This window comes from Stegodyphus dumicola, chromosome 2, assembly GCF_044657685.1.
Source record: "Stegodyphus dumicola isolate Sdum_Otavi_A_Nest chromosome 2, ASM4465768v1".
Classification (NCBI taxonomy): domain Eukaryota; kingdom Metazoa; phylum Arthropoda; class Arachnida; order Araneae; family Eresidae; genus Stegodyphus; species Stegodyphus dumicola.
This window is the reverse complement of record NC_140769.1, coordinates 11,094,068-11,109,324: the sequence shown is the minus strand read 5'-3', so window position 1 is coordinate 11,109,324 and position 15,257 is coordinate 11,094,068.

The following is a 15,257-nucleotide window of genomic DNA, read 5'->3' as shown; positions in this document are numbered from 1 at the left end:
TAGTATTTATTTCTGCTTGAACAAATGCCATTCTCAAAGTTTATTCAGTTTTTGTTGGAAATCAGCAATCACACTCAAACTGATTATGTAATCATTTTAAATTTACGTAGAATTTGATACACTCAGTGATTTTGTGTTCAGTTAGAGAGATATATTCTGTTTCAATTTAGATTTTCCATAGTTAATTTTTGTTTCCCATTTTTAAAATTAGTATTTATAGAACTTAAATATGTTCGTTTTGTTATATTACTTAGGGTGGGGAAAAAAAACTGTTCTTTGACAAGTATAGCAATCATGGAGGTAGGAAGTAAGATGGATTCGCCCTAAACAAGTTTCTCCCGTATCCTGCTCTGAAGCACCGGCGATCCTTACGTGGTGACCAAAACATTGGGTCATTTACCATTGAGTTCAATGGGATTTGACGCATTCGGATGTTAATATTTTGTAATTACGTCGTAAATATACATATAAATGTATATATTTTCTTTTTCTACAACACTTCAGAGTTCTAAGTATGTGAAAACAACATATTTTTAAACAACATTTCATTCTGAACGGAATTAAATGCTATACTTTTCACAGGACAGTTTTCTCAGAATGGTTTAATTTGAATGAAATATTTTCACAAGTTTTCGTTAATTACATTAGAAAAAAAAATTAAGGTAATTCGATTTTATTCGGTTAGGGTACAAAAATTAAGATCAAAGTTTATTGTATTATTAATATTAAAATTATGTATTATTTCTTTTCTATTTATAGAGCTTCTTCCTAAAATACTTTCTTAAATATGACATGATTTTTTGGCTTCTGAGGCATCTTTTAAGTCGAAAAATGTAAGTCAATTTATAATTAATGCTCTGTTCGGTTCATTTTAAATTAGAGAATTATTAGGAATTAGCAAAATACTTTAAATAGTACTTGACTTTCTCTGAACATTTCTGAAAGGGAATAAAATAAGTTTTTTTTTTTTTTTTTAAGTATTATTTAAACCTTGTAACTGAGTTATTATAAAATGTAAGGGGAATAATTCTTTTAATTATACTTATCATATTTTTTTTTACTCTTCATTTCAACAATACATAATCCAAAACTCTTTATTACGTTCTTAAGTGCGCATCTCATAGCATTTGCTTTACAATACCTTTTAACAGATTGCTTTCCAATACGAACAATTCTTGCTTAAATAGTTTTATAACGTATTTGTCAACAGAATTTCAATTTATGTTTACAATTCAATATTAAGGTTATTATATATTTAGATAACATTTATAATTATTATAAATTAGATACATTTAATAATTAGATTTCTTCACAGTTGTTTATAAGTGAATAAATTCATTTCAAATACATTTATAAATAATTTAATGAATATTTATGTATTTTGTCAAAGGCAGATACATGGTTTTTGCAATAATATGCAACAATATATGGATGTGAAAAAAATTTGTTATATCAAATACAAGTTGCTATTATCCATCACACTATGAATGTTTCTTTCATGTGAAAGTGTCCCTTTTTCGATTTGTATGGAACTGTCATGTGTCGAAATACTATCAGAATCCTGTCAAGCGAGCTTCTGAATGTAAACAAAGAACACCCCATCTGGTGACCCAAGCTTCAAAGCAGTGTTTCACTTCTAGTGTCGATTGGCCTCTCCTTCCTTTCCTACCTCCATGATAGCAATAGACTTCTTGCTTTAACTCAGAGTTCTTCACACATTTAACTGCCAAATTTTTGTAGTTCATGAATCTTTTAAATAAATCATTATCGAAATGTGTCTGATTTTAAAGAAGTTTTTGTATATTATTGAAAACATAGCAGCATTTGTCTGTTTTGTATTATTTTTTTTATTTATTTGGTACTTATTTATTTTTTTATATTTTGATTAATCTTTAATTTTATGGCCACATATTATATTTATATATGTTTTGTTACTACTATAATGCTTGTAATTTTAATTGTAAAAATAGTTTAAGAACCAGAACTGTAGGCTGTTGATACTATCAAGCCTTGAATATATCTGGCAGTTTCTAGCCATTTTAGGAGAAACTGCAGATCATAGGATTTTATTTTTACCTAGAATATTTTGCTGATTCTCTTCCCTTTTTGGCAGTAATATGCTGGAAGGTGCTATGACTCAGTTCAAAATTACCTGCCTGAGGATTAAAAAATTATTGCCTGAGATTAATGTGTTATGTTTATTCCTTAGTAATTTCAGCCTTTGGTTTGCATGCAATTTAGAAATTCTATTACATGTTTACACTTTGATTGTTGATAGTTGATTTTCAATCATGATAGTCTGCATTTTTAGGCCTGAAATGGAATATTTGTTCTTGCATTAAGAATAATTTACAGCTGTCTCTTTTTCCTCCTTGAGTTACATTTAACTAATCAGCTTGATTTGTAAACAATATCATTTGGAGCTGCAATGAAGAATCAAGTTTTTCTGTTCATCCATCCTATTTATTTAAGAGATCTTTATGAAAATATAACAACTGGTATCCAAAATGAAATAAATGACTAGCAGTTATCAAAGAAACAATTTTCAAAGTTAAGCAATGGAGAAGTCATTGTCAGTGAAGAAATCAATAATGAAGCCTCTGTTATTCTAAAAATCTCTTTTTGACAAGGGTTGGAAATGTCCAAAATATCCTGAAATATTTCATTATTTCCTCTTATGTTGTCTAAAAACAATGCAGTTTGTTCCGTCATGAATGTGTTTGAATGTTTTGTTAAATTATTCTTTAGAAATTTATTGAGTTTAAAAATAGACTTTTCCATTTGCTGGGGTCAAAATGATTTTGTGATGCTTAGCAGATAGATATGGGTTAAGTTGTCAAATAAGACATCATTATTAAACAAAATAACATTGTATTTCATATTTAATCGATAGTAATCTATTTCTAGCTCTATGAAACAGCATTCTGATTGAAATCCTCAAATATAGATGTATCTAATCCCTTTTGTACAGGTTAATGTGAATGTTTTATATGAACGATTAAAGCATGAGAGAAAAATGTGTTTATTAATTTCTTGGCAAACACTAAAATATCCATTTCTAAAGGAGAAATGGCTAGCTTAATTTCTTTTTTCAGCTTTTGTCAACTTCTATGATCGGATTTCGACTGTTATTTGTGAAATTTCTCCTTTGGTATTATATAAACTTCATAGTTCTTTCAGTATATTGTGATGCAATTTGACATATCATGACTATTTTTCCCATGTATTTTATCCTGAGGATATTAAGATGGTGATTTTTCATTTCTCACTAGTACTGGTAAATATGAGCACATAAATAATTTTTTCCGAACTACACAGTCTACCTAAAATGTTTTAGGACTGAGCTCATTAAAAATAAATGTAGTAAAAAGTTTTTAGCATGTTGGAAGTCCTCAGCTGGAGTGGAGTGCCTATCAGCTTCTTTGTAATGTTTGTTGGATTGTGTTGATAACGTCAAAGCGATGTTCTTTCAACTTTAGTAACCAAAAAGTAATCTGGTAGTGATGTTCTGGCGAATAGGGTATTACATTTTTGTTGCTAAAAATGCATGAATAATAGCTGAATTGCGGTATAGTGCATTATTGTGTAGCAAAATTTCGGATGCTCCACACGTGATGCATTTCAGTACCGATCCAATACACCCATGTAAAACAACGCATTCACTGTTTTTCTTTGAGGAATGATTTCCTGGTGAATCAATCCTGTGAAGTCCAGAAAAAAAAAAAAAAGTTATCATTGTCTTTATCCTGAATTTTTGGAAATGCAGCTTCTTTGGCTTTGGGAAATTTTGGCCAACCCACTCTGTTTCTTCATTTCTGCATCATAGGCAAAGCACCATGTTTCATCACCTGTAATGACTTTTTAAAACGTCTGGATCATGATTTTGTGTGTCAAGAAGATCCTGACAAGCCACCATTTGATCATTTTTGTATTCTGTTAATGAATGTGGAACAAAATTGTCACACAAGAAAATTGAGGAATATTTCCTTTTTCTTAAATCCTCACTAGTTATTGTACAGTTTCTTTATCAGTATTTAAATGTAAATGTTCTGCAAGCATTCTAATCATTAATCGGCAATCTTGATATAACATTAGCACAGACAGCTTCGATGTTCGGCTTGCGTGATAATTTTCTGTTTTCCTCCTGATCTCTACTGTCTCAAAATCTGCTAAACCTCAAAAACGTGTTCAAATGCGGCAAACACTCTTCTCCATAAGCATTCTGTATCATTTGATAGATTTCACTAGCAGTTTTTCCTCTTACAAAACTTTAGAGCACATCTCTATTCCAAATACGATTCCAGTACAAACATAAATAACATTCAAACATCAAATGATAAATTTTCTCCTTAACTCATGCAATTAGCAGATTAGAATCAAAATGTTTTTTACTACAGATTTCTGTTTGTTGCAAACAAATAGCACTATTCAGCTGGTTAATATTTCAATAAATCTTAAAATGTTTAGCTAGACCTTGTATGTGGATAAGTATGGAAAAATATTGTATACACTGAGAATAATGAATCACTTTCTGAGTTCAACAAATTGAAATTTTTTTTAAAGAAATTTCTTTACCTTTTGGATGTAAGAGAGCAAGAAAAATATTATTGAAACTAAATAGCAACAAAATAAAAATACTTATACAGATGTTGACCAGATGGACAGGGAAAGAATTGCTGATATTTTTATTTCAAGATATGGCCCACAATAGACTTTTTTAATGCTTTCTTAATCATTTTCTTAATTTCTTTATCTTTTGGATATAAGACAGCAAGAAAAACATTATTGAAACTAAAAAGCAGCAAAATAAAAATGTTATGTTTTTCTTACAAAATGTACAGGCGTGGTAAGATGGCTTCCCCGCAAAGCAGTTTTAGGGTTGCCATAAAATGGACTTTTTACTAGCCTATGTGTTTTTTCTTTTGCCTTTAATTTGTACCTTGATAAAATATTTTTTATTTTAGAAATTGTTATATTGTCATTTTTAAACATTTCATTGAGAAATCTTATTAAACATCTATTTTTAATAGTTGCTATTTATGAAAATTACTTATTCTGCTATCAGGAAACTTTTTTAAAAATGTAACTACAGCAAGATCAGAGGCATCTAATGGCAGATTGTCCTTCAGTAGAAGAGGCAGAAAGTAGGCATTTTGCATTGTTTCCACAGGAAAAAAAATTCTTCACTGCAATTTACCTCGTGGTTTTGTATATTGGCCATTCCACCACATAAAGTTGAAAAATGACAGTAACAAATGGTACACATAAGAAATGTATTACATTTTCTTTGCAAAACAATATAAGGAAATTAATCTGAAAATGTTTTTTGAAATGTAGATGATTATTTATTTCTATTTGCAGGCATAATTAAGATCACAAATCGTTAAACAGTTTCAATAAGCACATAAAACTTGCATTTTTAACAATTCCAAAAATTCAGAGATATATTTTGATCATGCTTTATGCTCAGTGGCTGATGTGTGCCAGATGACCTGCAGCTGCACTTGATGTCCACTGAAAAATATGTATATGAAGTTTTCAGACAAATCTACTTCCATATACATTTGATAAACCATTAAAAAAATGGGTAACCAAAAGGAAAAAAAAAATTAATACTGTAAAGTGTTTATTAGAGTGAAAATGGAATATTAAGCTGAGAAAATCCACACAACAAGGATTTGATTCTAAACCTGGATACTTCGGCTAGTAAAGGATTGGATTCTTTTTGAGATTCTGGTGCAAACAGTGGAACTGGCTTTCAAGAAATACCGAGGTGAACTGTATACATGATGCGACTGTCAAGTTCATAGAAACTGATAGTGAAGTTATGAAAACTGTTGATTTCGGCAAAGAAGTTCATCAAAGTCTTTGTTTCCTCTGCAGGCTGGTCACTGGCATTCACTCGCAAATCCCACTTCTGTCACCAGTTGTTGCAAATTGTATGGTGCATAGTTTTTGAAAGAATGGGAAAAAGCTACAAGATATTTGCTATCTTAAGTACCTTGTATTATAATGTTACATAATTGAGCACTTCACAGACTCTTGTAGAAACTCTTTCGCTATATTGCAATAAAACGAAGCAAAATATTTCCAAATCTCGCAAAGATATGATATATTCCAAAGAAATGCAAGGTTCTGTTTATGAATGAAGTTATCCCGAATTCTGAAGCTGCAAGAATGAAAAGGGACTGATTGGGAAAACTGAATCCTTAACACAAAACTTTGGAAGTTATAAGTAGTTAAATCTCCACATACATCAAACTTGACAGCTCATTCACCCTTTCAGAAAAAAAGGAAAAATATGGAAAAGAGGGGGAAAGAATATGATCACTAAACTGAACATCCTTGTCCTTTCAGATGGGAAATGCTAAAGCCAATGTAACAACCATCCCATCTTCAAAGGGTAATGAAATAACTTCTGTATACAGTAATCCCTATTCACATGAACTCACTTAAGGTGAACACTTGATTAACATGAACAAAATTTTGGTCCCAGCAATGATGTATATGATCTTATAAGTAGTCATCAATTAATGTGAATTTCAATTAGCATGAATTGTGAACTGTTTTTCAGTCTGTTGCGTCATTAGATTTTCATTTTATACAAACTTTCAAAGCTTTTTAACTTGATCAACGCAAAAGTTCACTTTGCCCCCAAAATGCAACAAGTTGTCTTCAGCCTTTGGATCAAGGTGTTATTGCTCCTATGAAAAGATCTTATCGTGGGCAACTTGTAGGGACTGCATCTTACGCTGCTGAAAAGAAAACACAAATGCCATAATCCTAAAGAAATAAAGAACAGATCTTAACTACATTCTTTAACTAACCTCATTCCTTTCTAATAATTTTAGCTTCCAATTTTTATTTCTACTGCAGATAGAATGGAACAGCTGAGGTAATGACAGCACTATTTAAGAACGGACGTTGATGTACAGTTCATCACTCTAACTTTACTAGATCACTAGTTTCGGATGAATTATCATAGGTACAATGTAAGTGGCATACCAAACTTTAGTTTTCTTTCTATTATAGGTACAATGGAAATTCTGTATGCAAGTGAATCTGCAAATGCAAACTTTTGGCTTTTCTGTTTTTTAATAGGTATTATAGATCACGAGTTATGCTCGATCATAGGTAAACCCAATGGAACTTCCGTTTTGTTATAGATGAAGAAAACGTTTTTTTAACCCCTTAAGGCACACATTAATTTCTAATTTTCGGTCAAAAAATCACCTATTTTTTTTCTTGCATAATCATATTCTCTAGTGCATTTTAAGACATGATTGACAAATAAAAGTAATTTTTAACTAAAAATTTAATTAAAAAATCTTATTTTTAATTTTGGAATAATTTCACTTAAAGTTGTCTTTTGTTATGCTCCTTTGTATTAGAAAAGACAACATACAGGGGTACAAGTATAGGCTAATTTAAAAATATATATATATATTATACAAACAAAGTGAAAACGATTTGATTACATGTTTATTTTGAATTTCAAGTTATTAAAATCAAATTAAATCAAATTTTCATACTTGCAAACATAAAATTGACTAAAAATTCAGTTTGGTATGATATACCATGAAGCATGGTACTGCGCAAAGTCCAACATTACAGTTCCTACGATAGTATCTTGTTTCTTTCCTTATCTTTTTACCCCTCTCATCTCTTTCACTGCAACAAACGGCGCAATTTCTACAAGGGGCCGCTTTCTTTTCTGTAGGTGGTACAAATTCGGGAAAGTGCCTTTCAGTTAGTCTCAGAGGCCCAGGTTGGTAACCAGGCCGACCTGTTCTTTTGGGTAACACTTTTGAATGGTATTTTTCAATTAATTTTTCCACAAGCATTTTACGGAATTCCAAATGGTCCCGTTTTCCTCCATTTTTTTGATACAGTACAAATGAATTCCATACGGATATATCCACAAGATGGAAAAATATTTTCTTATAGTACCTTTTTCCTCGTTTTCTTGTTGTTGGGTAATCGTGGAGATGCTGATCAACGCCTCCCATTGTATCGTTGTAATCAATTACAACTTTCGGTTTCTTTATTTGAGTGCCATCATTGGCTGTTTTACTTGTATTTTCCTGATGTGTGTTATGGATTGTTGAAAGCAAACAGACATCTTTTTTGTCTTTCCACTTCATCGCCATTACGTTTCCTCTCTGAAACGCTATAACATCTCCCTTTTTCAATTTTTTATTTCTAATTTCAGATGGAACTTCTTTTCTGGTACTTTTCAGAGTCCCGTAGGTATCTGTTTGACGTTTTACCGGGAAATCCGCTAATTGTGGAGAAGTATAAAAGTTGTCAGTCGTCAAACAGTACCCTTTATCTAATAATGGTTCAATCAGTGACAACACTACTTGAGTTGATACCGGCATTTCTCGATATGCATCGCTTAGATTCGTTCCTTTTCCGGTATATATAATGGATGAATATAAGTAACCGGTTTTTGATTCACAAAGAAGGTACACCTTTATTCTGAAACGAGCTCATTTCAGTGGTATATATTGCTTCCATTTCATTCGCCCTTTATACAGTAGTAGACTTTCGTCTATTGTGATATCTCTTTCCGGTGTATATAGAGAAGAACACTTTTTATTTATATGGTCAAATACAGGCCATATCTTATTGAGCTTGGGATGGGGGTGAATCTCAGCATCGTAAGTTTCATTGTTAGAGAAGTGAAGATATCTTTTTATCTCAGAATAGCGACGAAAGCTAAGGAGCTTCGGAAAAATAGGTGATTGAAAAATTTCAACTTTTGACCAATACATCCTTATCTCAGGCTTTCTAATTATACCTTGTAGTATAGTTATGGCTAAAAATATGTATAATTCTTCCATAGTAATCGGTGACCATAGGTTCTGTGATGATCCTGGATGTTGAAATGCATATCTGTTTGTTTCAGTTAGAATTATGTCCATGAGAGAGTTATCAAAAAATAATTCAAAGTATGACAAAGCATCATCGTAATCCGTCAGAGTAAAACAACAGCCAGGGTTAGCTTCAAATCGAAATCTCGGTGGTGCAACGTTTGGTTGATTTATACTAATTTGATACCAATTCCTTGCTATATCCAAAATCTCGTTGTCATTATCTTCCGATTCACTTCCATCACTCAAGAAATCATCACTCTCATCGCTGAAACTGTCTGATAAATTGGCATATTCAAAATTGTCATCGTCAGAGTCGCTCATTATCAGATAACTTTTTTAAATTACAAAAACACTTAGTAATATAATTTGCAGTTAACTGCTTACTTTTATTATATTTACGTAATAAAAATGGATATATTACCTTTTCCACACCAAACGACTACTTTATAGCAAAGAATTCCTAGCAAACTTATAGCTAATCATCAGAATGCGCCACGTGGTTTACACAAGAAAAATGCTGAATAATGGTGCCATCTATGTCAAATAAGTTTAATTATAATCTAGCCTATTTATTTTTACTGGAACGGATCTCAGACAAGCATTAGAAATAAAATAACGCGAGATACAAGGGCGCCCGTGTGAGACACAGGCATGTGGAAATTTGCCGGAAACTTTCGCCCGTGTGAGACACGGGCAAATGCGTTAAGGGGTTAAATGATAGTGCATATCACGCACAAACTTTTGTATATTTTCATTTTTTAATAAGTATCACAGTTCCCGAGATATTTTTGATCAAATATGTACTGAAAGTGGTAATCCCGTTCTATTATAAGTAAAACGATTATTCTTGCTGAAAATAAAAGGGCTCCTAAGTTCAACATTTCAGTTACTCACAATTGATTATAGTTGTAATAGATCCCGGGGTATCTTCAATCAAAAGTTACATGTGTTTAACATTAGGAGCATTAACACCTGTTCAAATACATGTAAAATCATAATTTTTTTAATGATAGGGAATTTCAGGTGTAATCTTTTGCCTGTTTTTGTTTTTTAATTAGTATCATAGTTCCTCTGATATCTTCAATCATAGGTACAGCAGAACCCTCATTTTTCATTTCTATTGCAGCTATCTGTAAGTGGGCTATGCAAATGACAGATCTCCACTGAGATGTGTCATTTGGGTATCCTCATTCCTTTGTACGAGGGCCATCCAGGAAGTAGATTACGTTTCCGTCTGTGTCCGCTAGGGGCGGGGCTAGCGCGGCCATCTTGGGGTCAGAGCGTTGCGCAGCTCAGTCTGCATCTAGCCGTGCTAGTGAGAGGTTCGTGCTGTGCTCCGTTCAGATACTGTGACGGTTTGAAATGTTTGCGTTAATTGAAAATCCCGCGAGCTGCGAGGTGCGCTCAGTAATAAGGTTTCTGACTGCAAAAAACTGTAAACCGATAGAAATCTATCGGCAGCTTCGTGAAGTGTATGGGGACAACATTATCACTGAAGGTGGAGTGCGTCAGTGGGTCATAAGATTTCAAAATGGCCGAACCAATGTTCACGACGAAGATCGAAGTGGGAGACCCAGCATAGTGACCGCCGAACTTCTCGAAAAAGTCGATGCTAAAGTCCGTGAAAATCGAAATTTCACAATAACGGAACTTTCTTTGAGTTTTCCACAAATTTCGCGAAGTTTGTTGCACGAAATCATCAGCGAAAAGCTTGGTTACCACAAGTTTTGTGCAAGATGGATTCCAAAAATCTTGACAGAGGACCACAAAAATCAGCGAATGGCTGCAGCGTTGAACTTTTTGGACGCTTACCATAAGGATGGTGACTCTTTACTTGATCGCATCGCTCTCAAAGGTATTGCCAAACTCTCCAAAACCTCAGAAGAGCAATTCAAAACAAGCGCAGAGGAATGTTGAGCTCTAAGATCTTGTTGATTCACGACAACGCCCGGCCCCACACGGCAAATGTCACTCGTAAAGTTCTTGAATCTTTTAAGTGGGAGTTGTTTCCTCATCCGCCGTACAGTCCCGACCTGGCACCGAGCGACTTCCACCTATTCCCAGCAATGAAGAAGTGGCTGGCTATGCAGCGTTTTGATGACGACGCACAGCTGCAAGAAGAGGTAACGAAGTGGTTGAAGGCGCAGGCGGCCGAATTTTTCGACGAAGGAATTTCCAAGCTCGTACATCGCTACGATAAATGCCTTAATTTGTATGGTGACTATGTAGAAAAGTAGTATTTGAGTGTAGCTTTCATCTGTATATAATAAAATTTGTTTCCTATACTTTATTTTTTTATTCCAAAACGTAATCTACTTTCTGGATAGCCCTCGTATCTATAATAGTTTCCCAGTTCTGTTTCTGTTGGAGTGAGCTTGATGCAATCAATCCTATCGCACCATTCTGGAAATCCAACACATTCAGAACTGTTTTGGCAGAGCATGGGAATGCTAATCCGGTTGATCAGTTAGATGATGACAATGATACCACTTCACCTGGTGAAAGGAAAATTCTACAAAATCCATTGCAAACCCTGGTGTTTGTGCTATAGAGTTTGTTAGCGCAGATGACAATGTTGCTGTGTGTGCTGTAGTAATTGTGTCCGAGGTCCAAGAAATGTTGTAAGGAGGAAGTAAAAGAACAATATCATTCTGTCTACCAGCCAGTAAGTTTCACATGCGTTGGACATTCTGGAACATTTTTTGCAACATCCAAATTGACCTAGTTTTACCGAAGGCACCAGTACAGTTGAATGTGAAGTTATCAGGCATTTTCATTCCCATCTGTGAAAGCACACTGTACAAAAATTTTTCACCAAAAATTTATCCGCGAGTTCATTTTTTCAAGCTACAATACAGTAATTAATGCAGCACTGTAGTGTTTTCTATGATGACATACATAATATACGTAGCACATATGTACCTATAATATACTGTAAATGGTTAATGTGTAGAAATACAGTTCCAAAAATAAAATTTGAGATTTCAGTTATCAACAGCTATCGATTTTCTGGTCCAATGGAATTCATGTTAATGAGGGTTTAATGTGCAAATTAACTGAATGCACATTCATAAAAACAAATGAATTACATGTATTTATTAAGAACAACATCTTTTACATTTATCATTAAACAACTAGAAATATGATTTAAGAAAGTTTTTCAATTATTGCCAGGAAGCATTTTCTCATATTTCTGAAAATAAGTAATCTTCGCCAGCCTAACATTTAATGACATATAGAATTTTCCATACATTCAAGTCATTCAAAATTAAGAAATGACCTAAATTTTTTTTTTAAGTACCTTGTATTCGTACTTATTTAAAACATGGGTAGTTTACATTAAAAAACTGTATAGCTTATACTGTATAGTATTAAAACATTTTTTAACATAAAACTCTTTTCCATGAAATGAGTGTGTGTGGGGGGAAGTCAGGATTATTTTTGCGTCACTCGAAAATAAGACCTCCTTTCACTACATTTTTATTTTTAAAATTTGGTACGGTCTTATAAATTGGTAGTTTGAGAAATGAAATAAAATAATAAGAGGACAGACTTTCATGCTCTATACACCATTTATATTTTAAATAAGACACACAGGTAATTGGCATGGATATCAACTGTACAAGTATGATTAAATATATAGTAGTTGCACCTGGCTGTGCAATTCAATTTAGGCTTGTATCCACTATAAGCACATCTGAAAAATTCCTGCCAATATATCATTAACAGTCAATTTAGGCAACTGCTAATGGTACTTTTTTAAGGAAATTCTGCAGGAAAGGGAAAAATTTAAGATTTTCAGAAAAACTACAAGCTAAATTAATATCTACCTATACTTTTGTTTAAAATTTGTTCTAAAATGCAAAGTTAGGTAACAAGGAGAGAAAACATTTTAAGAGAAACTGGTTCATATCGAAGTAAGTTATATATGGAGGAAACCATAAAAACCAAACATGCAGTCAGGATCTTTACCAAGATTCAAACCCATGATGAACTATCTGTTTTCAGCAATTTACTGCTTGGCCATTAGAGGGCCTAAAATATAAGGAAGTTTTTATTTTTAAGCAAATATAGTACATAATATACAAGACATTGGGTGCAGAAAAATACCCCTTTGCCAATGTTATCTACTGGGTGTTCTTGTACTCCATCACCTGTTACAGCAGATGACTGGCCACTGGTCATTTGGAATATTAAAATTAAATTCTTCATTAAATGATTAAATCTGATCATTTCAAATGTCCTAAAATCCTCCCCTCACTCCTAACTTTTTGTCTAATGATGAAATTTCATCAGTTAATGAGACTGAAGAAGCTAGGGAAGAATTTTCTTGACATTATTCCTACTTTGTCTTTTCTGAGTAACAATCCCTAGCTGTAACATACTCATTTTATTTATTTAAGTAAATACAGATAAAAGATGAAGTTACTTATTTTACTTTTTTTTTTTTTTTTTTTTTAAGTTTATATTATATGTGTTATGTTTTCAAATTTAATCTCTCACCATGTTAGACTACAAGAAAAATGAAATTTTGTATAATATCGCAATCAAACCATTGGCTTACAAGTACAAACCACAGATATATTACAAATACTTCTAGTTCCAGATACATTTTAGAGAACTTAAAAATTCTTAACATTATTACAGGTTTCAAATGAAAACAAGGGGAAAGGGGAGCCAAGCGTCAATTCAAGAGCTCACAACTGACTTGCAGCTCTTTAGTAACTTAGCTTGCATCTCTGTAATCAGCATTAAATTTTCAGTACTTCATTGCTGTTAGATGAGCAGAACAGCAATCAATAAGGATTTAAGGAGTTTCCTATATACACGCTACCAAAATAGGAACTGTTTCGAATGCAAGTAGAAGAGATCATAAGCCTATTAGGGACATTTATAGTTTGAAAAAGCCAATGCTTACAGCATTGATGGAATTAGCAGACTTGAAGCTCTTTCTTTATCCCTGCTGAAAAAAAGCAACAATAATGAACTGCTGGAAATGCAAGAGTGAAAGATATTTTTTCAACCCATTTTATAACATTTTTAATTTCTTTGTAATTTCAGTTAAAAGCAAGTGTAAGAAATAATTATACACTCATATTCATTTAGTGTATTCTTTAAGAAATCATAACATCTCTTAAGTGTCCTGCAGAATAATGCTGGCAACACAAAATGGCCATATTTTTACATTACTTTTATAAATGGTTTTTATTTTTAGGTCACTGCTGAGAGGTAGAATACTCATACTTTTGCATCATTAATACTTGTTAAAGGAAATCAAATTAGAATTGGATAATTTCTAATACTTTACAACACTGAATTTAAAACTGCTGAATTTTGCTTCTTCTGATAATGTAGAACTAATACCAAAATTTTTAACGAACTCAAAAGCTGTTGTTGCCATACTCATTTGTACACTTTTCTGTAGTAAATTCAATTCAATACATTAAAATTAAAGTGAGGATCACACAAGCCTTGAGACATATTTAAGAGTTGCAGGTTAACCCTTTCGCTGCATACATTTTTTTATCAAAATAGGTTCAAAAATTGCGTATATTTTTTATTACATATTTCAAATCTACATATATTTTAGAGTTAAAATATACAAAATTTTTTTTTGTAAAAGAGGTTTTTTTTTTTTTTTTTTTTTTTCCCAATATAGAATTAGGTCATAGAAAAAGGTTGTCAGAATATTCAAATTGAAAAATAATGATATAAAAGAAAAACTTTCAAAATTAATATTGGTTAAATTATGATTTATTTTATAAAATACAAAGATAAAACATATATACTTATGAAAATATTTGCATATCAATTTTGCACCGCTGTTGAACGTTTTCAATAAAAACCAAATTTTGAGATTCATTATCTGCAGTTTTGCTATTACTATCTTCAACATACTTAATCAGGATCAGAACTACTATCAGTGTCGGAAATATCGTCAGGAATATAGGTTATATCACTCGCGAAACGCTTCCTGCCAGACATCTTTGAACTCTGAAAAGAGCGCTCAAAATGCTACATTACATATTCTTGTATATTTGGCAGAAATGTTGACAACTAACACCATCTGTTGGCCCACATCTAAATAAACAATTAAACATCACAGAAAAGCCGAAAGGAAACCTTTAAACGGGGAAAGAGTAGGTTGCGCAAATTTTGTTACTTCTATGTTGCCCATGGAAATTGTGGGATGCGCAGCGAGAGGGTTAAATCAAATTTAGTAATTAAATTAACCAATTCTGGTATCAGCTCTTTAATTAGGAAGTACTTCCTATTAATTAATTAGTAAAAATTTATCAAACTTTTATTTTTATACTGCCATTCGAAAATAAAAATTACAACCAAAGTGCAGAATGGGGGGGGGGGACAATATGAGAA